The sequence below is a fragment of the Pseudophryne corroboree genome, chromosome 4 (genome assembly GCF_028390025.1).
Source record: "Pseudophryne corroboree isolate aPseCor3 chromosome 4, aPseCor3.hap2, whole genome shotgun sequence".
In the NCBI taxonomy this organism is placed as follows: domain Eukaryota; kingdom Metazoa; phylum Chordata; class Amphibia; order Anura; family Myobatrachidae; genus Pseudophryne; species Pseudophryne corroboree.
Window position 1 is genome coordinate 440,504,414 of NC_086447.1, and position 14,099 is coordinate 440,518,512.

Genomic DNA, 14,099 nt, shown 5'->3' on the forward strand with positions numbered 1-14,099 from the left:
CAGCCACAGTCACACACAGAATAGGCATTCCAAATGTTCTAAGCATTTGCCTAGTTTGTCTATGCCTAGGACCAGCTCTGACTCGACCTCTCTGCTCTGCACAAGATCTGTGTCTCTCAGCTGCATGGATCACTTGCTCCCATTCACAATTGCAGTACTTTGGGGGTCATTCTGACCCGATCGTTCACTGCAGTTTGTCGCAGCGCAGTGATCGGGTCAGAACTGCGCATGCGCCAGCGTCGCAGTGCGCTGGCGCATGGCAGCTTTCATTGCATAGAAATTGCCCCTGAGACAGAGGCGGTCGCTGGGTGGAGCAGTCCAGCCAATGCAGGCATGGCCGGACCGTTGGGGGGGTGGGCCGCGGCGACTGCGTGACGTCTCATGCAGCCGCTGCGTGACGTCTCACGCAGCCGCTGCGCCCAGCGGCAGCGACAATTAACTCCAAGCCAGCCGCAGAAACTGCGCTGGCCGGGAGTTACTCCTCAAATACAAAGGCATCGCCGCTGTGCGATGCTTTTGTATTTGTGCGGGGGGAAGCCGGACTGACATGTGGGGCGGACTAGCCCTGTGCTGGGCGTCCCCCCGCATGTCAGGGAAGATGATTGTAGCTGTGCTAAATTTAGCACAGCTACAATCAACTCGGAATGACCCCCTCTATTCGGGCAGCACCCACCTTATGCGATGCCTTCCTACTCATGATAAGACTCTCCTCTAGCCTTCAAATTTTCAAGTGTTCCCTGAAAACTCACCTCTGCAGGAAAGCCTATCAAATTCCTGAACCGCCCACTTGATCTTCAGAAGCATTCATATCTAACTACATCCTATCAGGACTGTCTTTGCAATCTGGTGGGAAAGCTATGCTATAGATAGTGCCTATCATTGTGTATCCTTCCTAACTCCCTATAGATTGCAAGCTTGTGAGCAGGGCCTTTCTACCTCTATGTCTGTTTGTTATTACCCAGTTTATCTTATCACTGTTGTTTCTAATTGTATAGCGCAACAGAATATGCTGCGCTATATAAGAAACTGTAAATAAATTAAATAAATAAATAATAATAATAGAATATCTATGGGGGCTGCAAAGCTGTCAGATTTACCAAGCTATGGGATGTGTGGCCCCGGCAACTATCTCTATCCTCAAGTGGTATTAGTAGCTGTAGCCTATGAGCTACAGATAGCAGATTTCACTGTGAGATGGTTGTCCGTGGCAATGGCTGCCGCACATGCATGGTCACAAGATCGCACATGCGTAGCTCCCAAAATAGAAGTGAAGTGATAGCTTTGCAACCAATTCACTTCTATACACATGGCCCCTGTTCTTGCATTTGATTATTAGTCCATTTGGGCAAATGATAATTTCTTCTTGCAGTGATTTGTGACAATAAGAAATTCTAATTGGTCTAAAAAAATTATATTTAGTAAATATGACCATTTGAGAGGAAAGGTGCATTTTTTGTGACTGGATGGAGTTCCACACCCCCAACCTCCAGACCTCCTGTATGTGCAGTAGCAGTTTAGGAATGAAGAGCGTATAGCTAAAGATGTGTATAATCACCCTCTTCTTTTCATGATCAGCTAATTCAAATGGAAAACCACCACTACAGATTGTAAATCTTATGTGTTTTAATTATTGAGATACAAAACAAGTTTGTTTTTATAATAGCTGTAATATATATCAGTAATGAACTTTAATGCACAAGCTCTGACATATCAGTGGAGAGTAATACCGCTTTTCCACCAAAGTCCCGGGTCTGACCCGGGTTTTGGAATGCGGGTCCAAGCTGGGTGAGACCCAAGTTTTACCCATTTCACACTGTGGACTATCCCAGGTCGGTAACGTGAACACAGCACATGGGTGGAGTCTCTTGAGGCCGGCGCTTGGAGATAACATCATCTCCAAGCACCGAGAAATTCGACTGATCAGGAGCCCTGGGGCATGTCTCGGTCCCATTAGGCCATGCCCTCTCATAGATGTCACCCCACGTCATTCTGGGGCGCGCCCAACTATCTAGAAGCTGCTGGGCTCCACCCAGCCTTTCTCTCTTTGCACTGAATCGATGCTGCATTCATGCATGCAGCATCCATTCCCTTCACCTACCATTGCAGGGCAGACAGCAGCGCAGATGGTTCGGTTCGGCGGTATAGGCTCTCCACATGCTGTAAACAGGTGCTGGGTCGAATGACCACGGTTACCCATTTACACTGCCCCTTATCCCGAGTCCTATCTGTGTCCAACCCAGCTCGCTACCTGGGTTTTAATTTTTGGGGACCCTTTTCCACTGAACAAAAACTGGGGTTGATGAGCATCATGTGCAAAAACCTGTGTTTCTCAAGGCAGTGGAAAAGTGGTACAATTAATGCCGCTGAATAATATATACTTAAAGGAAACAAATGTAAAATGACAAAGAGTTATTTAGAAGTGTACCATATCACAAAAGCAATCCAGCATATTTGATTTTTATACTTGAACGTCTGATTTGGTTGTGTAAATCAAAGAAATGTTTCATTTTGCAGTTAAATCATTCCTTGTACATTTATTTAAAATTCTTACATACAACTAATTAATTATGATTAGCGTGATTTAGTGTTTTGTTTTTTGTTTTTTATATTTTTAAGTACTTTTCTTAGTTGGACTATTGTGTGAGTTTTACACTCTTGTATTGTGAGCAATTTTAGCACATTGATCCTATATAATGTCTGTGGATGCTGAATTTGCGTTCCTCTGCATACGAAGGGAAACTAAAGCAAAAAAGATATTATGTGTCTGTGAAACTCCTGTTATTATTGCAGTATATTTTATTGCACAGTTATAAGTTTGCAGGGTAATGTAATATATTCATTTATATGCTTTATTATATTTGGGCTCATTTTTTGTTTTTAGCATAATAAAATGTAATATATTTTATGATTTTTTTTTACGTGTATGCTATATCCCCTATGGATTCATTAGCGCAATAGCTCTATATTTTCTACATTTTTCTGTCTGTATTAGGTCTGGTGTTTTGGCAAATGCACTAGTTACTGTGCTATGCTGCTGCCTTAACTTGTATTTTATACCTCTCTTATTTTATTATGTATAAAATAAGTAGGGCTTTGAATTTAACTGAAATGACTGATGATATTTTACACTCTATGAGAAATCAGTACATACAGGTAAAATAGCTTAGTGAACTTTATGTGATGTTTAGTTATCTGCTATTCAGTTCTGTAATAAATGTGTATAAAGTTAATGGTATACAGAAATAATGTACATAAATAGTATAGGAGATTAAAGTAAGTGGTAATGAACAAATGACTTTTTGGAAGAGGGACCTGTCCTAGTGTTATGCACACCAGTGCCTGCAGGAAAGTACTAGTGTCAGAACTGTTATGCACTCCAGTGTCTGCAGGAATGTACTGGTGTTTGAACTGTTATGCAAAAACAAATGGACTCACAGACAAACTGGGGAATATGACATAACGTACACAGAAGGTGATAGGGTAACAAAATACACACACAGTGAACAGAGAAGCCCAGAGGCTAAGGAACTGGGTATCTCCCTTGTATTAGAACTGCTCAGATGTAAAAAGCAAGATGTTGTGTTTTAATACGTAGAGAACCCGAAATGCTGTTGCTAAGGGCAACAGCAAAACCTTAAAGGGTTACCAACGGGTGTGGCAGTAAACTCCTTGGTCAGAGATGGAATGATAGACACAAGGAGAGCCTCCACAATCCTGATTCTCACTTGCAGTGCACAGGTTTAAGCTTACTGCCACTAAACTGACCCCTGACACCTAGCACAGTGAGACAGGATTAGACAGGCAAGTGTTAGAATACAGCCGCAAACTTGCTAAGTTCACAGAGTAATAACAGAACCCCAGCAAGCTAAACGACTGACTCCAGTCTTACTGCTAGGTCTGGATTGGCAGAGTGTAATACCAAATCCCCAGGCCTATTTGCAGTAAGCAACAAACAAATACAAAGCTACACAGTACTGGCTAACTTTCATGAACTGACTAACCAACAGAGATTCAGCAGCATCTGCTTACCCTGAAAAGAGGCCTTATAAAGCAGGTGCTGTCCACGCCCCACTCAGACCTCACAGACTGTGAGCACAAAAACCAGCACCGGATCCCCTGCCGTGCACAGAGCCTATAACCACTGCACAGCAAAAGACCCGAACCGGAGTATCAGCTGCGCTCAGGTTACTCCACTAGCACTTGTCTCCCGGTTGCCTTGACGACGTGGCAGCACAGGGCAGGAGACCCTAACAGTACCCCCCCTCTGACGAGGGGTCAAAGAACCCCTACCACCGGGTTTATCGGGGAACTGCGAGAAGAAAGAGCGTATCAGTCTGGGGGCATGAAGATCACAACTGCGCACCCACGACCGCTCCTCCGGGCCATACCCCTTCCAGTGCACCAAAAATGACAGCCGACCCCGAACCACCTTGGAGTCAAGAATCCTTTCAACAACAAACTCCCTCTGGCCACGTATCAGAAGAGGGGAAGGTCTTCCACTGGAAGAAGGATTACTAATCGCCCGTTTTAAAAGGGAACAATGAAATGTTTTATTGATACCCAAAGAACGGGGCAGATCTAACTGAAATGCCACCGGATTGATAACCCTGGTGATCTTATAAGGGCCGATGAACCGGGGCCCTAACTTATGAGATGGCTGTCTCAACTTCAAATTCTTGGTAGACAACCAGACGAAGTCTCCTAATTTGAAGCTGCAGGGTCTTTTCCGCTTATCAAAAACCCTTTTGGTCACTAATGACACAGACACAAGGGCTTTCTTCACTTTCCGCCAAATACCTCTAAGGACCGAAACCACAGAGGAACCACCAGGCGTGGAGTCCAGGGGGTCAAAAGAATTGGCCTTAGGATGATGCCCATACACACAAAGGAAGGGAGAGATCCCTGTAGCAGAGTGAGCCGCGTTGTTATAGGCAAACTCCGCCATGGACAGATGAGCAACCCAGTCAGTCTGACACTTGGAGACATAACACCTGAGGAACTGCTCCAAGGACTGGTTCACCCTTTCAGTCTGCCCATTAGACTGCGGATGGTAGCCTGACGACAAGCTGACAGAAATCTGGAGATCGGAACAAAATGCCCTCCAGAATTTGGCCACAAACTGGGATCCGCGGTCAGAGACCACATCAAGTGGCAACCCGTGGAGACGCACAACATGCAGCATAAATAATTCAGACAGGCGTCTGGCTGATGGCAGCCCAACCAGTGGAACGAAGTGCGCCATCTTCGAAAACCTGTCAACGACAACCCAGATGGCTGTCATCCCCGAGGATTTGGGCAAGTCCACCACAAAATCCATTGAAATGTGGGTCCATGGCTTAGATGGGATAGAGAGTGGATGTAATGGGCCAACAGGAACCCCTCTAGGAGTCTTATTTCGGGCACAGATGTCACATGCCCGAACCCACTGATCCACATCCTTAGCCACCGAGGGCCACCACACCGCCCTAGATAGCAACTCCCGAGTTCTGGCAATACCCGGGTGACCTGCCGACTTCTTGGCATGAAATTCCAGGAACACTCGCTGTCTTAACCTAGGAGGCACAAACAAAAGACCTACCGGAAGGTCTGGAGGAGCCTGCTCCTGTGCTCTAAGGACTAATGATAAGAGGTCCTGGGTAATGCCCACTTTAATACATGATGGGGAAACAATGGGCAACGGCTCCTCGGTGGTCTCCTGGATTGGAGCAAAACTCCGCGAGAGCGCATCAGCCTTGATGTTTTTTGACCCAGGGCGATATGTTATCAAAAAATTAAAGCGAGCAAAAAACAAAGCCCATCGTGCCTGCCTGGCATTGAGACGCTTCGCTGACTCTAAATATGCCAGATTCTTATGGTCAGTGAGAATTGAGACCACAAACTTAGCCCCCTCAAGCCAGTGTCTCCACTCCTCGAGTGCATCCTTAATAGCCAACAATTCCCGGTTACCCACGTCATAATTCATCTCGGCAGGCGAAAATTTACAGGAAAAGTAAGCACAGGGATGAAGGCGATTATCAGACACTCCCATCTGAGAAAGCACTGCCCCAATACCCATCTCAGAGGCATCCACCTCCACCACAAAAGGACGCTCTGGATCTGGGTGTCGCAGCACCTTGGCCGAAACAAATGCCCTTTTGAGACGGGCAAAAGCCGCTTTAGCCTCACAAGACCAGTGAGCAACATCCGCCCCTTTCTTAGTGAGTGCCACCAAGGGCGCCACTATAGACGAAAATCCAGCGATAAATCGTCTATAAAAATTCGCAAAGCCCAGGAAACGCTGAAGCGCCTTCAAACTAGTGGGCTGCACCCAATCCAGGACTGCCTGTACCTTGGAACCCTCCATTTGGAAACCTTCTGGGGAGATAATATATCCTAGAAATGCGATTTGCTGAACTTCAAATTCGCACTTCTCCAGCTTCGCCCCAAGCCGGTGGTCTCTGAGTTTCTGGAGGACTAAGCGTACATGCTTCCGATGTTCCTCCAGGGAATGGGAGAAGATTAGGATGTCATCTAAGTATACAACTAAGAATCTATCCAAATATTCCCTGAGCACATCATTCATGAAATCCTGGAAGACTGCCGGGGCATTACAGAGCCCAAAAGGCATCACCAAATATTCATAATGCCCTGAGTGGGTATTAAAGGCAGTCTTCCATTCATCCCCCTCTCTTATTCGGATTAGATTGTACGCACCGCGTAGGTCAATCTTAGAAAAAATGGTGGCAGTACGAAGCTGGTCAAACAAGACCGAAATGAGAGGCAGTGGGTATGAGTTTTTAATCGTGATACGGTTCAATTCCCTGAAGTCGATGCAGGGTCGCAACGAACCGTCCTTTTTACCCACGAAGAAGAACCCCGACCCAACTGGAGACTGTGAAGGTCTGATAAATCCCTTAGCCAAGTTCTCCTGAATGTACTCTGCCATAGCCTGAGTCTCAGGACGTGACAGGGAGTACAACCTGCTCTTGGGAAGCTTAGCATTTGGCAACAAATCAATGGCACAGTCATAGGGGCGATGGGGAGGTAGTACCTCTGCAACTTTTTTGGAGAACACGTCCGCAAAATCTGCATAACACCCTGGCAATCCTGGCAAACTTAGCTGCGAGAGCCTGACTGGAAGGCTCAAGCAACTCCTGAAACAATCAGTACCCCAACTAAGAATCTCCCCAGAGACCCAGTCAAATTGAGGATTGTGGGCCCTTAACCAGGGTAACCCCAACACCAATGGGGCAAAAGTACAGACAGTCACATAAAAGGAAAATTTTTCAGAGTGTGTGGCTCCAATAAACAAATAAATCTGGCTAGTGCAAGAGGTAATTTTACCTTGGGATAATGGTTCCCCGTTTAACCCACAAATCTCAATTTCCGATGCCAAGGGTACTAAGGGAACAGAGTGTTTTAGGGCGAATTGGCGGTCCATAAAAACCCCGTCGGCCCCACTGTCCACAAAGGCCTCAGTCTTGACAGTTTGACCGAGGATCTTCAAGGTCACCGGAATGATAAAAGTCTTCTTGGGAAATTCTGACTTCTGGCCTGACAGGATATTTCCCATCACCCTCAGGCCCTGAAGTTTTCCGGCTTTTCTGGGCATGATACTACCACATGACCTTTATTCCCACAGTACAAACACAACCCCTGCTGTCTCCTCCGCGTCTTCTCACGCGAGGAGAGGCGGGTAGCCCCAATCTGCATAGGCTCCTCAGAAAATTCCTCAGAGTCTGAGGTTCCCTTGGGAAGGAAGGAAATCTCAGTCTCCCTTTCAAGCCTACGCTCTCTCAGCCGTCTATCCACCCGGATGGATAACTGCATGAGCTGATCCAAGCTATCAGGCAAGGGATATTGTACCAGTTGGTCCTTTAACTGGTTAGAAAGACCTCTTCGGTACTGGTGTCTCAGGGCTGGGTCATTCCACTGGGTATCATGGGCCAACCTCCGAAACTCCGTACAGTAAACCTCAACTGGCCTTCGCCCTTGCTTAAGGATCGAAATCTGAGCCTCGGCTGAGGCCGTCTTGTCAGGGTCATCATACAACATGCCCAGTGCCGTAAAAAAAGCATCAACACTTTTAAGCGACGGACAGTCAGGCTGCAACCCATATGCCCAGACCTGTGGGTCTCCTTGTAGCAAGGAAATCACTATGCCCACCCGCTGAATCTCCGACCCAGAAGACTGAGGCCTAAGCCGGAAGTATAGCTTGCAGCTCTCCTTGAAACAAAAGAACTGCGAGCGATCTCCAGAAAAACGATCCGGGAGATTTACTTTCGGCTCCTTAACCCCTGCAGGTGCTGCTGCTGAGGGAGCTCCGCCAGCAGCCTGGGAGGTGTGCATTTTAATGGACAAATCATTAAATTGTCGAGTCAGGACCTGCACCTGATCGACCACCTGTTGCAACGTATTTTGAGGGGTATGCTCCATATTCCCACAAAATTTCAACAGGAGTATTAGGCTGCTGAATATGTTATGCACACCAGTGCCTGCAGGAAAGTACTAGTGTCAGAACTGTTATGCACTCCAGTGTCTGCAGGAATGTACTGGTGTTTGAACTGTTATGCAAAAACAAATGGACTCACAGACAAACTGGGGAATATGACATAACGTACACAGAAGGTGATAGGGTAACAAAATACACACACAGTGAACAGAGAAGCCCAGAGGCTAAGGAACTGGGTATCTCCCTTGTATTAGAACTGCTCAGATGTAAAAAGCAAGATGTTGTGTTTTAATACGTAGAGAACCCGAAATGCTGTTGCTAAGGGCAACAGCAAAACCCTAAAGGGTTACCAACGGGTGTGGCAGTAAACTCCTTGGTCAGAGATGGAATGATAGACACAAGGAGAGCCTCCACAATCCTGATTCTCACTTGCAGTGCACAGGTTTAAGCTTACTGCCACTAAACTGACCCCTGACACCTAGCACAGTGAGACAGGATTAGACAGGCAAGTGTTAGAATACAGCCGCAAACTTGCTAAGTTCACAGAGTAATAACAGAACCCCAGCAAGCTAAACGACTGACTCCAGTCTTACTGCTAGGTCTGGATTGGCAGAGTGTAATACCAAATCCCCAGGCCTATTTGCAGTAATCAACAAACAAATACAAAGCTACACAGTACTGGCTAACTTTCATGAACTGACTAACCAACAGAGATTCAGCAGCATCTGCTTACCCTGAAAAGAGGCCTTATAAAGCAGGTGCTGTCCACGCCCCACTCAGACCTCACAGACTGTGAGCACAAAAACCAGCACCGGATCCCCTGCCGTGCACAGAGCCTATAACCACTGCACAGCAAAAGACCCGAACCGGAGTATCAGCTGCGCTCAGGTTACTCCACTAGCACTTGTCTCCCGGTTGCCATGACGACGTGGCAGCACAGGGCAGGAGACCCTAACACCTAGGCTGCTCACAATCTAACAAATACATCTCTTCACTCATCTCAAGATATCTTCCTAACCGACCTCTTCGCTCTGCACAACAATTGCATCTCTCATCCACACTTATTACTTGTTCCCACTGAAAATTACAGGGCTTTATCCAGGCTTCACACACTCTGTGGAATGCCCTCCCATGCACAATAAGACTCTCATCTAGTCCCCAAACCTTTAAACGTTCCCTGAAAACTCACCTCTTCAGACAAGCCTATCAAATTCCAGACCCACCCACATAACCTTCAATGCTTCCCTAGCTAATTACATCCCCTCTGTAGAGTACACATAACCTCACACATTTTGTCTTTCTTTACTCTCACACCAACCTGACCCTTTGCCAACATTGCTGGGTGATCATATCATACAGCCCATTAAGAACCTAGCAATCTGGTGGACCATTATGCAATAGGTAGCATCTATCCTTGTGTATCAATGCCTATTTCCCTATAGATTGTAAGTTTGAGAGCAGGGAATCCTACCTCTATGTCTGTCTGTTTTACTTTTTACCCAGTTTTGTTCTATTACTGTTGTTCTAATTGTAAAACACAACTGAATATGCTGCGTTATATAAGAAACTGTTACTGAAAAAAAAAATACTATGGGGTACATTTACTAAAGCTTCTAAAAATCAAAAGTGGCGCTGTTGCCCTTAGCATCCAATCAGATTATGTTTAAAATTTTCTAGGATGCAATAGCGAAATGATAGACAGAATCTGATTGGTTGCTATGGGCAATATCACTATTTTTCAATTTTAGAATCTTTAGTAAATTTTCCCCTAAGTTACTAATCTATATGACGGCTATTTGCATATGATGTATTTGCCTTACTTGTTGTCCCAAAAATATGCAGTATATAAGTGTTTATATATATATATATATATATAAAACTGCACATTATATATGGTAGTTATAAAGCAAGCTGCCCATCATAGTGTAATCCTTTCTGGCTAAGAAAAAAACGAAACCTTCCATTAGCTGTTTTCTACAAGATTTCTCATAATCGTAAATATTGTCCAACCTTGACTTTACTAACTACACTTTATTAGATGTGTTGTCCACACCATATGTCTTCAGGGAACCACATCATCCACGTTCTACAGTTCCCAAAGGTCTGTGTGAAGCATTTACTAGCCTGGCTATGACATTTCATCTTGTAAAACATCATACAGCACTTCAGGACATTGATAGCAAATTGTTATTGAATGAAAAAAAAAAAACCGACATCTTAAATTGTTGACATCTCTGACGATTATTTAAACTTTAAAAATTAATACTGAACTCTCCATATTCAAATCTATTAAATGTCCATATAATTTTTTTCTAATAAATAAATTAAAACCTAAAAATGGCATATACTGTAGCATCCTAACCACTTCAAATAACATTGTTAGATGTTCTTGTAGTTGGTTAGAAATATGAATTTACACATCTTTTAAAACATCTTATCAATTTCCATGTTATTGTATATTATGTTTAAAATGCAAAAAAAGAACTCAAATTCCCATTGCATGTATGAAATGTACATGAGAAATAAGTTAGTTTTACGATCTATAGTAAATGTTTCTCTTGTATAATTCACAATGTTGGTATGGCACAGTGTAGTGAATCCATGAGCTTGCAAGCAGTATCAGACTTCATGCCAGAAGTACATGCATACGATACCTTCCTCTAAAAAGTCAGCTATCCAAACAATCCAGTAACTTTGAAATTGAAATTACTGTTACCCATTTTGGGGGGCACTGTACTGGCGGTTTCCTTAGTGCTTTGCTTGTGTTCAAACAGAAAGCCAATCACAGGGGAGCAGGTGATGCCATTATAAACTTCCCTAACACTTCTTTAAGTATCAGACACCCCCCAGAGTGAAAACATGTTTATGCTCTAAATGCCATCCCAGCTCACTGCCACAGCACTTCTCAGGGAATGCTTTTAGGTCTTAGTATAATGTTGCTTCCTAAATTAAACGACTTCCACATTTCAATGCAAACTATCTTTTTTCCATTTCACAAACAGGTGACATACATTTTTTTTCAATAGATGGGCTGGATCTAAAGACATGCAGAGGAATGTAATTAAGTTGTCTTCATCTATATAGCTATAAAACAATATTTGCAAATAGATGCACACTGCATGTGTGTCTGTGTGTGTGTCTATTTGTGAATGGATGTATTTATGTATGTATGTATGTAATGTATGTATGTCTATATATATATATATATATATATGTTTGTGTGTGTGTGTGTGTGTGTGTGTGTGTGCACACACATCACATGCGTACACACAAATATAGATGCGTGTTTTTCCTTTAGATTTCTATTCCGAACTTTATGAAACAGCCCTCATTCTGTACTAACCCATGCAACTAACACCTTCCTTAATCTTACTGACACATTGTAAAATTTTACACATGCGCTCATCCAGATAATTACACAATTAATTTTCACTTAGTACAGCTGAAACAGGGATAATGAAATTTCCACTGGTGTACTGTTACGTCCTAGGGGTCATGGGTCAGTTTCCTGTTTGGATAAGGGTGAGTTTAAAGAGGATTTCTGACAATCTCCTTGCTTTAGCTGAGCCTAAAAACATTGCAAAGGAATTTCAATTTACAGCTCAGTTCAATGAAAGAAGCAGATGTTGGAAGTGTGCCGTTGACATTCTGGAAGTACACTGAGCACAGGTGTAGCCAGCAGACTCTCCACCCCTCTGCAGTTATTGTAAGTAATAATCTGGCCTAATTAAAACTTTCCCTGTTTACAGAAGTGAAGAGGGTGATATGTCAGACTATTTAAAAATCCTGTCATTACAAATGAGATTTTTGTAAGTACTAAGCTGCAAAAAAATGAAACCAAATGCTTTACGTACACCAATATAGTTAGAAATTAGAAAAAGAAAAAAAGTTTTTTCTGTTTACTGCAAGACAAATAGACATTTTAGGCATTGTTTGTTAATTATAGCACACTTTAATAGAGTTTAAATATTTTGTCAGGTTTTGTAAGTAAATATTGCATGTATATGGCACCCAGAAAAAATTAAACATGCAAACAAACTCAAGTCCTGTGAAAAAATATAGCATTTTTAAACCTGGATTTAGCTGTCATTAAATTGTTTAAAATTGTTTCAAATATTGTGCACATAGTGCCTGAAATCAAAAGTCATATTGAGTGAGATTAAAGTAAACTTTATTAGTGAATTTGATTTCATCAATTTACTGTAACATATGTCGATATGTTTTTAATTATGAATAAAAGATCCTTCTTGTTGATATCATTCTAAATACTTTTTTCTGTAAAAAACAAACCAAAAAAAACCACACCTAAGGGGAAAATTGACTAAGCATAGTATCTCACCTGTGTTTTTCGAAGATTAAATATGGGTGGGATAGATCAAACATGGGAGCATTTTTTTAAATGAAATACGTACATTTACTATACAGTACTGTATTCCCGTGTTTTGGGGGATCATGTTTTCGATGGTGTATGCAATCGCATTTTACAGGGGTGTTTCAAATGAGAATCACCAAACAGTCCCTTAAATGGCAGGTTTTGAGTCCAGTCAGTGTTTTTCAATTGCGCCTGTATTTCGCTCCATGTTTGCAAAATGTACATGCACCATTGTTAATGAAGTGATACTGTATGTCATTTCTTAGGAAAAGGGCAACCTTTTCATTTATGTTTAAATGTTGCCAAAGAAAGGTTTACATAAAGAATTGTGATTCATGACTACAAAACCCATTTAGATATTTACATTTTGCAGTATCCATGGGCAAGTGATACTTCACATTTCAAAAAAAGGACTACAGTATGTCAGTTTATTAAGTTAAAACTAAAATGGGCATGTATGGTTATTGTATCTAAAAATCATTAAGAATTGTATTTTTTATATTGTTTTTTTTTTTAAATAATAAGTATATTGGTTATTTTTTTTTTTTTTTTGCTAAATGAGACATTTTCTATTGTAAGTACTGAAATCATCATGGGCGATATTGCAAACACACTGCTGGTGAGGTGGAACATTTGAAACTTCTATTTTGGGGTGAGTTTGGACAATTCATATGTGTGCTTGAAAACAAGAATCTTGGTAATTTCCATGTTCTGTTGTTTTCTATGAAATGTTCTTCAGAGTTTGGCTGATGAACTTCTATTTGACCCACAGTCCCATATTTTATCTTTGGTAAATTTTTGTGATTGAAAAATTGACCAAACACTCCCGTAATTGCAAATTTCGACAAACATGGAGCTTAGAAAATGTACCCCCTAATGTTATGAAATAGATTTTCAAAAGTAGTTTCAAATAAAAAAGTAACTAATTTTGTGAATGAAACGCCGATTTACAAGCACCACAAGTATATCAGTTAAATAAATACATTTATTGCTGCATTAACTTTGGAAGTGATTTAACAACTATTAGAATCAAATATTCAAATTTAATAAGGTTACCTTATTTATTGTTTTTATATATTGTGTACTGCATGTGCATGCACTGATGTTTCAAATGAACAGTGAAAGATGTGTAAACTTAAAGAATATTAATTGTGTAAAACTGCTCAGCTTTAAAATAAATTAGATAAAAAAAATTAATTATTTATAATATTTAATAATAATTATAATTAATCATTTGTTGATTTAAGTTTTAAATATAAAATAGATGTATCCATTGTAAGAGAGAGGAGGAATCTC